Here is a 20470-nt window from a genome sequence, read left to right on the forward strand (position 1 = left end):
TACCCCTTGCATCATTATGTGCTGACATATGAAGAGGGAGGTAACAAGGGGTGGCGCACCTCGGGGTCAGGGTCGCCGGGGCAGAGGGGGCCGGGGTCCTTCTCCTCCTCGTCGATCTGCGCCTAGCTTCGATCTGCAGAGAGAGAGAGTGACCAAACTGTAAGTTAAAAATCCTCATTTTCAAAATGGACAGCAACTACATAAGCTAATTTTCAAAAACTGTAATTTTCATTTCCATTTTCATTTAAAAACAAACACTAATAGCAAAATTAAGCTAACTAACACTAACTAACTATCAATGGGCTAACACTAACTAACACTAACAGCAATTAACTAACTAGCACTAACAGCAAATTAAGCTAACTAACACTAACAGCAATTAACTAACTAACCAACACTAACACTAACTATGCGGGGGGGATACCGGAGCGGGATGGGGTCGACGCGGGGCGGGGCGGGGCTGGCGCCGGCGTCGGGGTCGCCAGGGTCGCTGATCTGCAGAGAGCGGGAGGGGGTCAGAGAGAGAGCCAGGGCTGAGGGGTCGGAGAGGAAGGAAGAGGGGGCGGGGGCATACCGGAGCGGGATGGGGTCGAGGCGGGGCGGGGCGGGGCGGGGCTGGCGTCGGCGTCGGGGTCGCTGATCTGCAGAGAGCGGGAGGGGGTTAGAGAGTGAGCCAGGGCTGAGGGGTCGGATGTAACGCCCTCGATGCGGCTATATCTCCTACGTGTCGAAGCACGACTTAGAGGCATAACCGCATTGAAAGCAATGTCGCAAGTAAGGTAATCTTCACAACAACCCATGTAAATAGATAATGGGGGAAAAGGTACATAGTTGGCTTACACTCACCACGTCACACAAATACATGAATAACATTACAATCATCCAATACACTCATGGTCCGACTACGGTACCAAAATAAAAGATCAACCCCAACATGCGACACGGCCCCGATCGCCCCAACTGGGCACCACTACTGATCATCTGGGAAAGACACATAGTAACGGCGTGAGTCTTCGTCGAACTCCCACTTGAGCTCAAGCGCATCATCTGGAACGGAATCATCGGTCCCTGCATCTGGTTTTGGAAGTAAACTGTGAGTCACGGGGACTCAGCAATCTCGCACCCTCGCGATCAAGACTATTTAAGCTTATAGGTAAGGCAAGATAATATGTGGAGCTGCAGCAAGCGACTAACATATATGGTGGCTAACCTGTTCGCAAATGAGAGCGAGAAGAGAAGGCAAAGCACGAACGAAGAACTATGATCAAGAAGTGATCCTAGAACAACCTACGCCAAACATTACTCCAACTCCGTGTTCACTTCCCGGACTCCGCCGAGAAGAGACCATCACGGTTACACACGCGGTTGATTCATTTTAATTAAGTTAAGTTTCAAGTTATCTACAACCGGACATTAACAAATTCCCATATGCCCATAACCGCGGGCACGGCTTTCGAAAGTTCAAAACCCTGCAGGGGAGTCCCAACTTAGCCCATCACAAGCTCTCACGGTCAACGAAGGATATTCCTTCTCCCGAGACATTCTGATCAGACTCGGCCTCCCGGTTCTACAAGACATCCTCGACTATGGTAAAACAAGTCCAGCAACACCGCCCGAATGTGCCGACAAATCCCGATAGGAGCTGCACATATCTCGTTCTCAGGGCACACTCAGATGAGACTAGCTACGAGTAAAACCAACCCTCAAGTTTCCCCGAGGTGGCCCCGCAGGCAGCTCAGTCGGACCAACACTCAGAGGAGCACTGGCCCAGGGGGGTTTAAATAAGATGACCCTTGGGCTCCGGAAACCCAAGGGAAAAAGAGGCTAGGTGGCAAATGGTAAAACCAAGGTTGGACATTGCTGGAGGAGTTTTATTCAAGGCGAACTTTCAAGGGGTTCCCATTATCACCCAATCGCGTAAGGAACGCAAAATCCGGGAACATAACACCGATATGACGGAAACTAGGGCGGCAAGAGTGGAACAAAACACTAGGCAAAAGGCTGAGCCTTCCACCCTTTACCAAGTATATAGGTGCATTAAGATAAACAAGATAATATGGTGATATCCCAACAATAAACAAAGTTCCAACAAGAAACGATCTCCAATCTTCACCTGCAACTAGCAACGCTATAAGAGGGGCTGAGCAAAGCGGTAACATAGCCAAACAACGGTTTGCTAGGACATGGTGGGTTAGAGGTTTGACATGGCAATTTGGGAGGCAATTTGGGAGGCATGATAAGCAATGCGGGATGCGATGCATATGCAAGATTTGACAAGGAATGATTGAACCTGGCCTCAACTTGGAAATCTAAGAGTGCCACTGGAAAGGTGAGGTGATTTCGGTTGAAATCGATATAAAGATCACCGGAATCGGATGCACGGTTTGGAAATGGCGAGCAAAAAAAATATGGCACCGGTCTGCGATAATCAGCAAGTAGCCATCTAAAAGCATCAAGATAATTATGCTAAAGCACTCAAACATGACAACAAAATACATGGAAGGGATCCACTCATGATGTTTGACAAAAGATAAACACTGAGCTACGGCTAATTCAGCCGTTAACAGGTTCAAACAAGCATGGCAAAAATGCAAACGATAATAGGTTTCAGACTTAGTGAAATTAACACAAGTCTGGAATTTAACATCAGGTAGCACACTTTGGAGCATGAAAACTATATGATACAGGAACTTAACATGGCAAAGCAAGTCATGGCATGAAGCTACTCAAAGCACTTAACAAAAGTCCCTTAGTGACCTTGAGCCAAAAGGGATCATAAAATACAATTGCAAGCATGTGAACATGGCAAAAACATAAACAGATTACAGACTTAGTGAAAAACTAGAGCATGCAAATCTGTTAACGAGTAGGCATGTTTACGAGCTTGATGCACTCGCTACAGAGCATGGCATGACAAACCAAGCATAAACCTAGCAATAATACATGGCAGAGAAGCTAGACATGACAAGAACAACAACATAGAATGCACAGATCAATAACAACATCCTCAGCAAAATCGATAACAAGTCAACAATCTGCCAGGATTCACGAAATAGCAAAAGTAGAGCTCGATTGACTCAAGCTAGGGTGCTCCATAAATTCAAACAAAGACATGGATGGATAGATCACCACAATGTTAACAAATCATCCTTACTGATCATCCTCAAAAGAGGCACGGATCACTAAGAAACAACATGAAGATATGGCATATTGACAAAATCAGATCAAGGACTTGGTGAAATTCTAAGTCCCTGAAATCAGCATTACCGAATACGCTACTTTGCAAGCTTGTGCTAGTCACCACACATATCACAAAAATACATGGAAAGCACCTCTGTAAAGATGGCATGGCATATAACAAAAGTCATGTAGAGCTCAGGAGCATATCATGCACACATTAATCATGGCAAAAATGACAAATAGCTATTTGATGAAACAGATCTGACAATTTAACCATATAGCCCTCTTCCAACCGCATTTCGGGCATCAAGATGAGCTCAAATGAAAATGATGCAATGATATGAAATGATGTACTCTCTCAGACGAACATTTGGATGTGCTACACGCGCAAATCGAAGCTACGGATGCGGAGATACGACATGCCAAAGATTGCTAAATATTAGGGTTTGGGGACGAAAAAGTCAACCTACCGATCAGATCTGGATCCGGTACTATTGCTGGCGGCGCGCGACCCGATGTTGACCGGAACCTCGCCGGAGGAGAAGAGGCGGCCGGAGAGGGACTTGCCAGAGAGGGGTTTGGCCGGAGAGGGTGGTGAGGCAGGCCGGCGCGGGGAGGTCGCGGCTCCTCTCGCGCGGGCGCGGGCGGAGGTAGGCGGCGGGGTCGTCGCCGGCTCGGGCTGCGGAGTCGGCCGGCGTTAATGGCGGCGGCGGTCGGCGTCGGGGCGGACGAAGATGGATGGCGGCGCGGGGCGCGGGGATCGGTCGGCGGCGGCTTGGGCTGGGAGGGCCCCGCCTAGGCCCGGGCGGGCCGGAGGGCCCCGCCTGGGCCCGGGCGGGCCGGCGCGGTGAACTGGGGATCAGGCGGCGGCCAATCCCGCTGCGACACGTGGCGGCGGCGGCGGAGTCGGACGTGTCCGACCGGACGAAAAAGTGTCCGGCGGCGCATGGAGAGGGAGGGGACTAGGGTTTCGTCCGGATTTCGAGGAAGAGATCTATATATACTCATAGAGGGAGCTAGGAAGCTCCAAATGGAGTGCGGTTTTCGGCCACGCGATTGTGATCGAACGCTCTAGATGATGGAGAGAGTTTAGGTGGGTTTGGGGCCAAATTGTAAGGGTGTTGGGCTGCAACACACACGAGGCCTTTTCGGTCCCTCGGTTAACCGTTGGAGTATCAAACGAAGTCCAAATGGCACGAAACTTGACAGGCGGTCTACCGGTAGTAAACCAAGGCCGCTTGACAAGTCTCGGTCCAATCCGGAAAAATATTTAACCCCCACACACGAAAAGAGGTAGAAAGGGGCACCGGGGAAGATAGGAGCGCCGGAATGCAAAACAGACAACGGGGAAAATGCTCGGATGCATGAGACGAACACGTATGCAAATGCAATGCACATGATGACATGATATGAGATGCATGAAAAAGGCAACAACACACGGAGACAAAAAAACCCGAACCCGAGGAAAATAAAATAATTTAACGCCGGAAACGGCAAGATACATACAAGGTAAATTACACCCGGGGTGTTACAACACTCCACCACTACGAAAGGATCTCGTCCCGAGATCTAGGACTGGAAAAATGCCAGGTACTCAGAATGGAGGTGGTCCTCTCATTCCCAGGTGGCTTCACGGTCAGAATGGTGTGACCACTTGACTTTGAGGAATTTGATTGACTTATTGCGAGTCTTGCGTTCAGTCTCTTCAAGAATAGCAACTGGGTGCTCATGATAAGAGAGGTCTTCTTGGAGATCAAAGTCTTCGAAGTTGATGGTGCGGTCAGGGGTCTTGAAGCACTTGCGGAGCTGAGAGACATGGAACACGTCGTGCACATTTGCAAAGTTGGGAGGAAGCTCGAGTTGATAGGCGAGATCGCCTCTCTTGCTGACGATTTTGAAAGGACCCACGTATCTAGGGGCAAGCTTCCCTTTGATACCGAAGCGATGAGTACCTTTCATTGGAGAGACGCGGAGGTAAACATGGTCTCCGATCTTGAAAGCCAAATCACGATGCTTACTATCATAGTAGCTCTTCTGGCGCGATTGCGCTGCTTTGAGGTTATCACGAATGACTTTGCACATTTCCTCTGTCTCTGTGATCAAGTCATTTCCAAGAAGTTGACGTTCACCGGTCTCTGACCAGTTAAGAGGAGTACGACACTTCCTGCCATAGAGAATTTCAAATGGGGCCTTGCCCGAACTTGCTTGAAAACTGTTGTTGTAGGAAAACTCGACATATGGAAGACAATCTTCCCACTTCATACCGAAAGAGATAACGCAAGCCCTGAGCATATCTTCGAGAATCTGATTGACACGCTCGACTTGACCGCTAGTTTGAGGATGAAAAGCTGTGCTGAAGCGGATGTTGGTGCCCATGGCCTTCTGAAAAGTATCCCAAAACTTGGAGGTAAAGATGCTACCACGGTCTGAAGAAATCAACTGTGGAATGCTGTGCAGGGAGACAATCCGAGAGGTATAAAGCTCCGCCAATTGAGCTGCAGTGATAGACTCTTTGATAGGCAGAAAGTGAGCCACTTTAGTGAGTTTGTCGATGACAACGAATATAGCATCATTGCCACGCTTGGACTTTGGAAACCCAGTCACGAAGTCCATCTCAATGTGGTCAAACTTCCATTCTGGAATGGCAAGAGGTTGGAGGAGACCAGCTGGTCATTGGTGTTCTGCTTTCACTCTTCTGCAGACATCACATTCATTCACGAACTAAGCAATCTCGCGCGTCATTCGAGTCCACCAATAAGCCTGCTTGAGGTCCTGGTACATCTACGTACTCCCAGGGTGGATGGAGAGGAGTGAATTGTGAGCCTCGTTCATAATGACTTTACGAAGGTCACCTTTAGGCACAACAATGCGATCCTCGAAGAAGAGAGTATCCTTGTCATCAAGGCGATAGCACTTGTACTTGGGTTGACTCTTGGCAATCCCAATCTTCACCTTATTCACCATAGCATCAAGAAGTCGAGCCTCGTGAATCTGATCTTCCAAAGTAGGAGAGACTTGAAGGTTGGCGAGGAAACCTTGAGGAACAACTTGCAGATTGAGTTTGCGGAAAGCTTCACAAAGCTCGGGTTGGTAGGGCTTGAGAATCAGACTATTGCAGTACGCCTTCCTGCTCAAAGCGTCAGCAATCACATTGGCCTTGCCTGGAGTATATTCGATACTCGGATTATACTCTTGAATCATTTCGACCCAACGAGTCTGCCTGAGGTTGAGATTAGGCTGAGTGAAGATGTACTTGAGACTCTTGTGGTCAGTGAAGATGTCCACTTTTCTTCCCAATAAGAGATGTCTCCAAGTCAAAAGAGCATGCATAACTGCCGCCAACTCGAGGTCATGAGTGGGGTAGTTCTTCTCGTTGGGCTTCAACTGGCGAGAGGTATAAGCCACAAATTTCTTCTCTTGCATCAACACTGCACCAAGACCTTGAAGAGAGGCATCGCAGAAGACCTCGAACGGTTTGGATTCATCAGGAGGAGTCAGAACTGGAGCAGTGACTAATTTTTCTTTCAAAGTGTTGAAAGCGATGTCACATTCCGGAGACCAAATGTACTTGACGTGCTTCTGGAGAAGGTTTGAAAGAGGCTTCGCGATCTTTGAAAAGTTCTCAACGAACCTTCGACAGTAGCTTGCGAGACCAAGGAAGCTGCGGAGTTGCTTCACGTTCTGAGGTGGTTCCCAATTCAAAATTGCAGACACCTTCTCAGGATTCACCGCTATGCCCTTGGCGGAGATGATATGCCTAAGATAAAGAACCTCATCGAGCCAAAACTCGCACTTTGTAAACTTGGCGTAGAACTGATGTTCCCTGAGTTTATTGAGCACCAAACGCAAGTGCTTGGCATGATCTTCCTTGTTCTTCGAAAAGACCAGAATGTCATCGAGGTAGACCAAGACGAAGTCATTTGTGTAGGCGTTGAAGATGAAGTTCATCATGCGAGAGAAATTCGGAGGAGCGTTGACGAGGCCAAAAGACATGACAGTGTATTCATATGAACCATAGCTTGTTGTGAAAGCCGTCTTGGGAATATCTTGCTCACGGATTCGAATCTGGTGATAGCCCATACGGAGATCAAGCTTGGAGAATACTTGAGCACCTTTGAGTTGTTCGAACAGCTCATTGATGTTGGGAAGTGGGTACTTGTTCTTAATAGTCTTCTTGTTCAATGGATGGTAGTCAACACAAAGTCGGTCCGTTCCATCCTTCTTCTTCACAAAAAGAACTCCACAAACCCATGGAGAAGAACTAGGTCGGATGAGACCCATTCGCTCTTGAATATCGAGTTGTTTCTTCAGCTCCTTCAACTCTTCAGGTCCAAGCTTGTAAGGACGTTTGCAAACAGGTTCCGTGCCAGGCTCAAGATCAATCACGAATTCAACTGGCCGGTGCGGAGGCATTCCTGGAAGCTCTTCTGGAAAGACGTCTTGATATTCACAAATGACTGGAATTTGAGAGATGGCATCCAGTTCACCCTTCTCATTGAGAGAAAACAGACGGATGGTATTATCCCGAGCGGCAAAGACAATTACATCCTCAGACGAATGAGTCAATTGAATCTGCCTGGCAGCACAATCAAGCTGAGCCTTGTTCTTAGAAAGCCAGTCCATTCCAAGAATAAGATCAATATCCGAGTTACCAAGGACCATTGGAGAAGCCAGAAACATGAAATCACCCATCATGATAGAAATATCCGGAACCATCATGCTAGAACTCAGACGCTTAGCCGGAGAGACAACTTGCAATGCTCTAGGTAAAGCCTTAGTACCAAAATTGTTCTCCGATGCAAATGGGAATGACATGAAGGAATGCGATGCACCAGAGTCAAAAAGTACTTTAGCTGGAATATCGTTAACAGGAAGGTTACCCATGATGACATCTGACGAGTCCTCTTCCTGAGCTGCATTCATCAAGTTGACCTTGGCGTGCTTGGGGTTATGCTTGACCACAACTGTACTTGCCGATCTCACAGGAGGAGGAGGGAGACGCCTCTGATTGAAGCATTTGTTGGCATAGTGACCCTTCTGTTGGCACTTGTTGCATGTGACCTCTGAAAGCGGATGGTGATACAGAGCACTGGATCTTGGAGCTTGAGACGAAGTCTTGTTCTGAAAGCCAGGGTTGGGTGGGTGGGAAGATCCACTGCCACCTTTGCTCTTCTGCTGATAAGGCTGACGGAACGGAGGAGGAGGAAGCCAATACTTCTGCTGCTTAGCCACTTGAGTTGAGGAAGAAGGAGTAGCATCTCTGACTCACTTCTTGGAAGCATCGCACTTCAGTTGAGCAGTCTCTTGCTTCATTGCCATGTTGTAAAACTCATTGTACCTCTTGGGCTCAAAGAGGACAAGAGCTAGCTGGATTTCTTCTCTGAGACCACCCCTGAACTGGTATATCATGCTCTTCTCATCAGGGACGTCCTGCTTAGCAAAACGGGCGAGCTTCTGAAACATCTTATTGTACTCGTAGACAGACATAGATCCTTGATTCAGGTTGCGGAATTCCTCACGCTTGCTTTCAACCATGCTCTGAGGAATATGATGAGCTTTGAAGTCTTGATGGAATTCATCCCAGGTAATCACATGGCCTCCTCTAGAATCATTGTACTGCTGAAACCATTCTGCAGCTTGGTCTTTGAGTTGGAAGGAAGCGAACTTGACAAAGTCCTCAGGCCTGACGTTACTACACTCGAAATGTTTGCATATGTCCACGAGCCAATCATCAGCGTCTGTTGCCTCAACACAATTGCTGAAGGTCTTTGGCTGGTTACCAAGGAACTGGTTGAGTGTAGCAAAGTGATTCTGATTGTTGCCTTGGCCCTGGTTCCCTTGGTTGCGCTCTTGAAGAAGTGGCATGATCAGCTGCGTGTTTGCATTGGTAGCGGCCATCACAGCTTGCCATGCCTCCAGAGGTGGAGGTGGTGGTGGCGGATCAGGATTCGAAGTTGTGCGCGTTGGAGGAGCCATCCTGAAGAGGTTGACATCCATTAGCACATTGACAGACAAATATTGAAGCTGAATCAAACGGGTTGAAATTGCAATATATAGTCCTCATTCCCGAACAAAATGAACGAATGCATTCCAATTGAAATGGTCACATATCCATAAATTGAGAAGCCACTTAGAATTTAGGTAGAAGAAAAAAACAACCATAAGGTACGGAACAAGAACGAATACTCCGTAAGGATCACCCAATCTCAAACCAAATATCCGTGGAAGAAGAACTAGAGCTACAAGAATTCCCACCTATGAAACTCCAGAACCTTTCTGGTTATGCAATCAGGTGTTGGGGATACAGGGGAAGCATAATATCTCAGCCAAATCTAGCAAATCCTACATCCAGCTGTATCCATCCTTCAACACATAACCGAGAAAAACTTCGGAAATCGTCTACCTCAACCTTCGAAAAGCATCCGTTATACAAGTTATGGCAATACTCCCGAACTCCCGCCCCAGTACTGGGTGGCGTCGAGGTTATCTCACCAACAACTGCATAAAAGAGATTTTCGATGTCGGCGAACCTAAACTCAGGTATTCCAGAACTGCAACGATAAAATTGTGACGACAACACCTTGGAGCTCAACTCCCCGAGACACTGCCACAACCCCTAAATGACAGGAGGCACCAAGAACAATGTTCTCGTCACAAATCGATCGGAACGATTCCAAGATACCCGCATGATCCTAAATTTTTTTTAGTGAAATTTGAGAAGAGAAGAGTCAAAACTCTACGTCAGGATGCCTTACCAGAGCGATGAAGGGACTGGGGAGTAAAAAGAATTCCTAAACTCTCCGATATATAATTCCTAAATGACCCAAAACATTTTCCTAGACTCAACAACGCCAGCTATTCGATCAAGCAGGGGGGCTCCTAAGGTCGGGGAAGGCTCTGATTACCAACTTGTAACGCCCTTGATGCGGCTATATCTCCTACATGTCGAAGCACGACTTAGAGGCATAACCGCATTGAAAGCAATGTCGCAAGTAAGGTAATCTTCACAACAACCCATGTAAATAGATAATGGGGGAAAAAGGTACATAGTTGGCTTACACTCGCCACGTCACACAAATACATGAATAACATTACAATCATCCAATACACTCATGGTCCGACTACGGTACCAAAATAAAAGATCAACCCCAACATGCGACACGGCCCCGATCGCCCCAACTGGGCACCACTACTGATCATCTGGGAAAGACACATAGTAACGGCGTGAGTCTTCGTCGAACTCCCACTTGAGCTCAAGCGCATCATCTGGAACGGAATCATCGGTCCCTGCATCTGGTTTTGGAAGTAAACTGTGAGTCACAGGGACTTAGCAATCTCGCACCCTCGCGATCAAGACTATTTAAGCTTATAGGTAAGGCAAGGTAATATGTGGAGCTGCAGCAAGCGACTAGCATATATGGTGGCTAACCTGTTCGCAAATGAGAGCGAGAAGAGAAGGCAAAGCACGAACGAAGAACTATGATCAAGAAGTGATCCTAGAACAACCTACGCCAAACATTACTCCAACACCGTGTTCACTTCCCGGACTCCGCCGAGAAGAGACCATCACGGTTACGCACGCGGTTGATTCATTTTAATTAAGTTAAGTTTCAAGTTATCTACAACCGGACATTAACAAATTCTCATCTGCCCATAACCGCGGGCACGGCTTTCGAAAGTTCAAAACCCTACAAGGGAGTCCCAACTTAGCCCATCACAAGCTCTCACGGTCAACGAAGGATATTCCTTCTCCCGAGACATTCCGATCAGACTCGGTATCCCGGTTCTACAAGACATCCTCGACTATGGTAAAACAAGTCCAGCAACACCACCCGAATGTGCCGACAAATCCCGATAGGAGCTGCACATATCTTGTTCTCAGGGCACACTCAGATGAGACTAGCTACGAGTAAAACCAACCCTCAAGTTTCCCCGAGGTGGCCCCGCAGGCAGCTCAGTCGGACCAACACTCAAAGGAGCACTGGCCCAGGGGGGTTTAAATAAGATGACCCTTGGGCTCCGGAAACCCAAGGGAAAAAGATGCTAGGTGACAAATGGTAAAACCAAGGTTGGACATTGCTGGAGGAGTTTTATTCAAGGCGAACTGTCAAGGGGTTCCCATTATCACCCAACCGCGTAAGGAACGCAAAATCCGGGAACATAACACCGATATGACGGAAACTAGGGCGGCAAGAGTGGAACAAAACACTAGGCAAAAGGCCGAGCCTTCCACCCTTTACCAAGTATATAGGTGCATTAAGATAAACAAGATAATATGGTGATATCCCAACAATAAACAAAGTTCCAACAAGGAACGATCTCCAATCTTCACCTGCAACTAGCAACGCTATAAGAGGGGCTGAGCAAAGCGGTAACATAGCCAAACAATGGTTTGCTAGGACATGGTGGGTTAGAGGTTTGACATGGCAATTTGGGAGGCATGATAAGCAAGTGGTACGCATCGTAGCATAGGCATAGCAAAAGAGCGAGCATCTAGCAAGCAAAGATAGAAGTGATTTCGAGGGTATGATCATCTTGCCTGCAAAGTTGTCAGAGTTGAATTGATCCTCGTGAGCAAACTCTACGGGCTCCTCGTTAGCGAACTCGTCTCCCGGCTCTACCCAAACAAGACAAACAAGCAAAAGGAACACAATCAACCACGTGCAACGCTGAACAAACATGATGCAAACATGGTATGCTGTGCGGGATGCGATGCATATGCAAGATTTGACAAGGAATGATTGAACCTGGCCTCAACTTGGAAATCCAAGAGTGCCACTGGAAAGGTGAGGTGATTTCGGTTGAAATCAATATAAAGATCACCGGAATCGGATGCACGGTTTGGAAATGGCTAGCAAAACAAATATGGTACCGGTCTGCGATAATCAACAAGTAGCCATCTAAAAGCATCAAGATAATTATGCTAAAGCACTCAAACATGACAACAAAATACATGGCAGGGATCCACTCATGATGCTTGACAAAAGATGAACACTGAGCTACGGCTAATTCATCCATTAACAGGTTCAAACAAGCATGGCAAAAATGCAAACGATAACAGGTTTCAGACTTAGTGAAATTAACACAAGTATGGAATTTAACATCAGGTAGCACACTTTGGAGCATGAAAACTATATGCTACAGGAACTTAACATGGCAAAGCAAGGCATGGCATGAAGCTACTCAAAGCACTTAACAAAAGTCCCTTAGTGACCTTCAGCCAAAAGGGATCAGAAAATACAATTGCAAGCATGTGAACATGGCAAAAACATAAACAGATTACAGACTTAGTGAAAAACTGGAGCATGCAAATCTGTTAACGAGTAGGCATGTTTACGAGCTTGATGCACTCGCTACAGAGCATGGCATGACAAACCAAGCATACACCCAGCAAGAATACATGGCACAGAAGCTAGACATGACAAGAACAACAACATAGCATGCACGGATCAATAACAACATCCTCAGCAAAATTGCTAACAAGTCAACAATCTGCTAGGATTCACGAAATAGCAAAAGTAGAGCTCGATTGACTCAAGCTAGGGTGCTCCATAAATTCAAACAAAGACATGGATGGATAGATCACCACAATGTTAACAAATCATCCTTACTGATCATCCTCAAAAGAGGCACGGATCACTAAGAAACAACATGAAGATATGGCATATTGACAAAATCAGATCAAGGACTTGGTGAAATTCTAAGTCCCTGAAATCAGCATTACCGAATACGCTACTTTGCAAGCTTGTGCTAGTCACCACACATATCACAAAAATACATGGAAAGCACCTCTGTAAAGATGGCATGGCATATAACAAAAGTCATGTAGAGCTCAGGAGCATATCATGCACACATTAATCATGGCAAAAATGACAAATAGCTATTTGATGAAACAGATCTGACAATTTAACCATATAGCCCTCTTCGAACAGCATTTCGGGCATCAAGATGAGCTCAAATGAATTGATGCAATGAGATGAAATGATGTACTCTCTGAGACGAACATTTTGATATGCTACACGCGCAAATCGGAGCTACGGATGCGGAGATACGACATGCCAAAGATTGCTAAATATTAGGGTCTGGGGACGAAAAAGTCAACCTCCCGATCAGATCTGGATCCGGTACTGTTGCTGGCGGCGCGCAACCCGATGTTGACCGGAACCTCGCCGGAGGAGAAGAGGCGGCCGGAGAGGGACTTGCCGGAGAGGGGTTTGGCCGGAGAGGGCGGTGAGGCAGGCCGGCGCAGGGAGGTCGCGGCTCCTCTCGCGCGGGCGCGAGCAGAGGTAGGCGGCGGGGTCGTCGCCGGCTCGGGCTGCGGAGTCAGCCGGCGTTGATGGCGGCGGTGGTCGTCGCGGTGGCGGCGGTGGTCGGCGTCGGGGCGGACGAAGACGGATGGCGGTGCGGGGCGCGGGGACCGGTCGGCGACGGCTTGGGCCGGGAGGGCCCCGCCTGGGCCCGGGCGGGCCGGCTCGGCGAACTGGGGACCGGGAGGCGGCCAATCCTGCTACGACACGTGGCAGCGGCGGTGGAGTCGGACGTGTCCGGCCGGACGAAAAAGTGTCCGGCAGCGCGTGGAGAGGGAGGGGACTAGGGTTTCGTCCGGATTTCGGGGAAGGGGTCTATATATAGGCATAGAGGGAACTAGGAAGCTCCAAATGGAGTGCGGTTTTCAATCACGCGATCGTGATCGAACGCTCTAGATGATGGAGAGAGTTTAGGTGGGTTTTGGGCCAAATTGTAAGGGTGTTGGGCTGCAACACACACGAGGCCTTTTCGGTCCCTCCGTTAACCGTTGGAGTATCAAACGAAGTCCAAATGGCACGGAACTTGACAGGCGGTCTACCGGTAGTAAACCAAGGCCGCTTGACAAGTCTCGGTCCAATCCGGAAATGTTTAACCCCCACACACGAAAAGAGGTAGAAAGGGGCACCAGGGCAGATAGGAGCGCAGGAATGCAAAACGGACAACGGGGAAAATGCTCGGATGCATGAGACGAACACGTATGCAAATGCAATGCACATGATGACATGATATGAGATGCATGACAAAGGCAACAACACACGGAGACAAAAAAACCCGAACCCGAGGAAAATAAAATAATTTAACGCCGGAAACGGCAAGAGTTGGGATACATATAAGGTAAATTACATCCGGGGTGTTACATCGGAGAGGAAGGAAGCGGGGGCAGGGGGGCATACCGGAGCGGGATGGGGTCGAGGCGGGGCGGGACGGGGCTGTCGTCGGCGGCGGCGTGGGAGGGGCGGGGCTGGCGTCGACAGTTGGCGTCAGAGGGGATCAACGAGCGGCGGCGCGAGTGAGAGAGACAGAAAGAGGGGGGCTAGCGGACCGGTGCTATAGCTAAATTAGCTATAGCGCTTGTTGGCAAAATGCGCTATAGCTAAATTAGCTATAGCGCTTGTTGGCAAAACGCGCTATAGCTATGCTTGTCCAAAAGAAACGCGCTACTGCTAGTTTTTTTTATTTTTTCTTTTTCTTAGCTATAGCGCTTCCCAGGATAAAACGCGCTACAGCTAATTTTTTTTTTCTTTTTCTTTTTTCTTTTTATTTTTCTTTTTTATTTTCCTTGCATTTCATTTTCCACAACTTATTAGTTCCTTTTTCTTTTCCGTTTCATTTCATTTTGTAAAACTTCCTTTCTTTTTCTTTTTCTTTCATTTGCACTTTTCTTTTTCTTATCTTTCTTTTGCACTTTCGTTCCTTTAATTTGGTCTGTTGTTAGAGCAATACCACTGTTACCCTCCGGATAATAATTAGTATAATATATTACATGATTTGACCGCTAACACCGGTATACAAAAAAGACACACACAAACTTTGGGGATTAGTTTGTGAGCTTGGGCAACGACGACGCTTTTGACTGATCTTCTTCCCTCTTTTGTTCATTGTCGAATAATTGAGCCCATGGTCATGACTTTTCCTTCTCCAGGGATTACGATCTTTCGTAGGTAATGTAGTCCTCATTCTTCTTTTGACATATGTTTCGTCGTCATCAACATCATCTTCCCTCATCGGATCACTGTACTGGTCATAGTCTTCCTCGTTGGCGACTCCATCCATTCCGGCGATGCTCCTTTTGCTTCTCCTCACGACAACACAGCTGGGATTGATCGGATCAGTTATGAAGAAACATTGTGTCACGTGTTTAGCATGTACCCATGGCTCATTTTTGACGATGGCGTTGACGGTACCGCTATCATCGGAGTCGGGTATACACATGGTAGTCAAATGTTGGTTTTCTCTGTGTACATTTTTAGCCCATCTGACACGGAACATCATCGCGCTATGCAATCCAGAGTAGTTAAGCTCCCATATCTCTTCGACCCGTCCGTAATATCTTTCAATTGCATTCCCGGTCATGGCTTCCATCGTCACCCCTGAGTTTTGGTCATCACTGTTTATATCTTTCTCCTCCGTGTAGAACGTGTATCCGTTGATATCATATGCTTGATAAGTCGCGAGGTTGGTCGAGGGGCCATGTGCTAAGGCGTATATGAGTGTTCCGTTCGGACAACCCTCTTCCGAGGGATTAGCCAGAACTCGCTCTTTGAACCAACGCATGAAAGTGGAGTTGTGCTCTCTAATAACTTCAGCGTCCGTCCTGTGCACCCCACGGTCACGGTATTTCTTTGCGATGGTCTCTTTGTGCAGTGTCACGAAATCTTCTAGCACATCTAGGTGTTGTAGCACTACTAAGTTTGCCCTGTCAATGTCGTTTTGTCGGCCCGAGCGTAACACATTCAAATCCCTATGACCGTTGGTGTGACCTTCGCCTTCGAGCCTTCCACAGTGCTTGTTGACGGGCAAACCAACAACACGGTCTTTGGTCAGATAACTCTCACAGAAAGAGATGCACTCTTTGGTCAGATATCCCTGGGCTATGCTTCCATCTGGACGGGACATGTTACGAATGAATCATTTGATGACCCCATTCATCCTCTCGAACGGCATCATGCTATGCAGGAATGTCGGCCCTAGGTCGATGATGTCATCCACGATGTGGACACATAGATGCACCATGACATCAAAGAACGCGGGCAGGAAGTACATCTCTAGCTCATTCAGTATGACAACGATCTCTTCCTGTAGCCTATGGAGTTGCTTCACACGGATCGACTTTCGAGAGATAGCATCAAAAAAGTGGCATAGGTCAGTAAGCGTCTCACGCACATGTGTGTCCATAATCCCTCTAAGTGCAACCGGGAGTAACTAAGTCATCATCACATGACAATCGTGAGACTTCATCCCACTGAACCTTTTTTCTTAGTGTCCAGATATCTGCTTATCTTCCCATAGTATTCGAAACTAACTTTGATTCCGGCAAGGCACTTGAACAATTGATCGACCTCCTTCGGATCTAAGGTGAAGCAAGAGGGGGGAAATATTGTTCTTCCTTCTTGTTTACTTTTTTGCCCCTATCTTCCGTCTCAGTCTCTGTCTCGGTCTCCTCTGACGACCTTTTACCGGGCATTTGGAAATCTTTCCTGATTTTCAAAAATTCCAAGTCTTTTCTTGCCTTCGGCCCATCCTTGGTCCTCTCCGGCATGTTCATCAATGTTCCAAGCAAACTCTCAAGGATATTTTTTGTGATATGCATTTGATCAAGGCTATGAGGTGTGTCAAGTATGGGACAGTATTCCAAGTCCCAAAAAATAGATCCCGTCTTCCATACCTTCAGCAGGGGCTCCGACGCCTTTTTCTTCATCTTTCCCGGCGAGGGGCACTCTTTCCAGTTCTTCAATAACTCATATATTTCTGCACCGCTACGCTTATGTGGAGGACCTCGATGCTCAGCCTTACCATTGAATAGATCTCCATGCTTTCTCCATGGGTCATCCTTCTTGATCCATCTTCGATGCCCCATGTACATGATTTTCGAAGACCCGCCATCTTTCGACAGCTGCAGAGAAGTTGTATCATCCATGCACCTCGTGCATCCGCAATATCCATGGCACACCTGGCCAGAGAGATAGCTGTAACCGAGATAGTCCTGCACCGTTGTGATCAGCGCGACTCTCATGTAGAAATACTCTCCTTTGCTTGCATCCCATGTCTTGGCCGGCATTGTCCATAAGGTTGGTAACTCCTCTTTTAGTAACCCAAGATACAGATTTATATCATTTCCCGGTTGTCTCGGCCCTTGAATAAGCATAGCCATGTGTATGTATTTTTCCTTCATGCACAACCAGGGGGAGGTTGTACATCCATACAAACACGGGCCATGTGCTATGATTGGTGTTCTGGTTGCCAAATGGATTCATGCCATCACTACTAGCGTCAAGCACGATGTTCCTTGGATCATTTGCGAAAAAATCAAATTCAACATTTAATGCTCTCCACTGGATAGCATCTACGAGGTGTCTCAGCTTCGGCTCATCTCCGTCATCTGGCTTCACCCTCTCCGCGTGCCAGCGCATAAGCTTTGCTTCCTTAGGATCTACGAAATACCGCTGTAGACGCGGAGTGATCGGAAAGTACCATACAACTTTCTGTGGAGCTTTCTTTCCCGCCTTTTTATATCGTGAAGCATTGCACTTTGGACAGATGGTTTTTTCAGCGTGCTCGTTCCGATATATGATGCAATCATTGATGCATGTGTGATATCTAATATGTGGCAGATCAAGAGGGCACATGATTTTCTTTGCCTCATCGACACTAGTTGGACACAGGCTTCCCGCGGGAAGAACCTTCTTTAGGTACTTCAAAAGTTCATCCAGGCTTGTATCTGTCCATTTGTTTTTTTCCTTCATCTTTAGAAGTTCTAGTGTGAAACTCAAGCGGGTCACCTCGGGATTATTGCAACCATCATACAAAGGAGTCATCGAGTCTACCTCCAGTTGCGCCAGTTTGGCCTCCTCTCTAGAAGCAGCTCTGTCGCTAGTCGTCTTCTTGCGAAGAAGGTCTCGAACATGCGGGTCCCACATGGCTGAACTTAGTAGCAACGAATACGGTGGCGTGTCCGCGTCTTCTCCGCCTTGAACTGCCTCTTCGCCATCGACATTTCCAAGGCCGTCTTCCTCTTCGGGCACATAATTAGTCATCTCTTCGTCTGGTGGCCCCATGTCGTTATTTCCTGCCCCGTCGACGTCCTCATCATCTTCACTTATCCATCGAGTATGGCCATGCATGAAACCATGCATGAGCAGGTGCGCCTTGAATGTGCCACCCTCAAAGGGGTCGAGCCTGACAATTCCTTTGCATTTTCGACACAGACATAAAACATCCTTCAGTCTTTTTTCATACATGTCGTCCACAGCGGATTGCCAGTATCTTTCCACCATCCTCCCATTGACCTTCATGATCACCTGCGCGCGGAGCAAATATTATAACCACGTATATATGCATGCCTGGATCAAATTCATACAAAAATTCAGCATGACCTTCCCTAAACATAGGACATATTGAGTTTGCCCGAAATTTGCCGAAACGGAATTGAATCGACATTTCGGCAAAATATAGGCAACTCATGTCACCCACATTATTTCATCAAATACACAATGTAGGAAACTCAAATTATGCCACACACAAATCGGTATATATATATTCTCATATCGCCCATATATATATATAGTTGCGATCCTATCCACACAAACACCTTTTTTTGCTCACCTATGTGTTGAGAGGGATATCAAGCACCTTTCTTCTTAATTACCTAGTAGCTCTAGATATATAGCTCTAACTAGCTAGCTAGCTAGGGAGAGAGAGAGAGCTAGCTAGGGAGATAGTGGGAGAGGAGAGGGAAGGCATTAATGGAAGGGGGTGGAGGGCAAAGAAGAGGGGGGAGGGCATTAATGGAGGGGTGGTGGTGGAGGGCACAAAGAAGAGGGGGGTGGTAGAGGGCAAAGAAGAGGGCTCTAATGGAGGGGGTGGTGGAGGGCAAAGAAGAGGGGGAGGGAGGGCTCTAATGGGGGGTGGTGGAGGGGGAGCATTGAATGGAACAAGCAAGGTGCAAGGAAAGGGGGAGAAAGGAAGGGGGAGAGGAAGAAGAAAGGGGAGGAAGGAGGGAAAAGGTGGCAGGTGGGTGGCGACCATAGCAGTAGCACGGGGTGCCAAAGCACGCTACTGCTATGAGTGCCAGCCAAAATATCTGCTGGTACATAAAACTAGCTATAGCGCTTGTACAAAAACAATGCTACTGGTATAAGTTTACCCATAGAAGAAATAGCAGTAGCGCGTCTAGGTGCACGGACGCTACAGCTACTTTCTTAACAGTAGCGCTTGTTAGACAACAAACGCTGCTAATATTTTTTGGTCGGGTGGTGTGCTGTGGCAAACTTACCAGTAGCGTGGCTTCCAAAAACCAACGCTGCTACTATGTTGTACCAGTAGCGCGCTTTGTAACAGACGCTACTGGTAACTATCAGTAGCGTGGGGTCCATAATACACGCTACTGGTAAACTTCTATGTATAAGCCTTTTCCTAGTATTGTAGGGTTGGAGTTGTATCTATAGTCGACGTCCATGGGTGTCCTCCATACATGTAACTTCTCTCCTTTGTCCAAGGGTTCTAGATGAGCCAAATCCCATCTCAAATCATCTCCTGATGGCCAAGGAAGTCGCGCGAACAGATGGAGATAAAATCCTTGAAGATTCACAGAAGTTACGGTTGTTTTCTTAACCCCGGTTGCCAGGTATGAGCGCATCAGACTGTACCCCACATCGTTGAAGAATCCAAGTTTGCATTCGTTTTTACATTTAGTTTTCATGTAGTAGTTGTACACTTTGTCAAATTTTAACTCATTCGTGCACCCTTTGATTGATTTCACTAGGTTAATGAAGGGTTAAATCAGGAGCACTAAAGAGAAGAGCCCAAGTATATGGGTGAAAATCACGTTATTTAATGTGATGAAAACCTACAATAAAGAGGGGTGAGCAGCGAAGCAATTTCCAGTTGAAAGAGGGACTCTAGGAGAGAAGACGATGCTTGGTACATGCGCGCTTGCTCATACCAGGTAGTGTCGCCACCCCTGGGTCGATTACTTCACACTGTGGCTTCGGATTGTAAATCAGAGGTACAGAGTCCCCTAGCATTTGGAGGGGGGTCAATAGAAGGGCCCTGCCATGCTGTCAGATCGATCAAGGACACTCCGACATCAACCCTAAGTGGAAACCTACCACTAATGTAGAACCGGGCAATAGCACCGGTTCGTAAGGCCCTTTAGTGTCGGTTCCATAACCGGCACTAAAGTGTGGGCACTAAAGGCCCCTCCTTTAGTACCGGTTCAGCACTAACCGGTGCTAAAGGGCAACCACGTGGCACGAGCCAGCTC

At 47.5% G+C, this 20470-nt stretch overlaps 1 pseudogene; it reads right to left on the reverse strand.

Annotated features, from left to right (window-relative positions):
* Positions 1 to 387: 387 nt before the first annotated feature.
* LOC147957522 (uncharacterized) lies at positions 388 to 18503 on the reverse strand (annotated as a pseudogene).
* Between the last annotated feature and the right edge of the window lie 1967 nt (positions 18504 to 20470).

This window comes from Triticum urartu, chromosome 7A (genome assembly GCF_056163025.1).
Source record: "Triticum urartu cultivar PI428250 chromosome 7A, HENAU_Tu73, whole genome shotgun sequence".
Taxonomy (NCBI): Eukaryota; Viridiplantae; Streptophyta; class Magnoliopsida; order Poales; family Poaceae; genus Triticum; species Triticum urartu.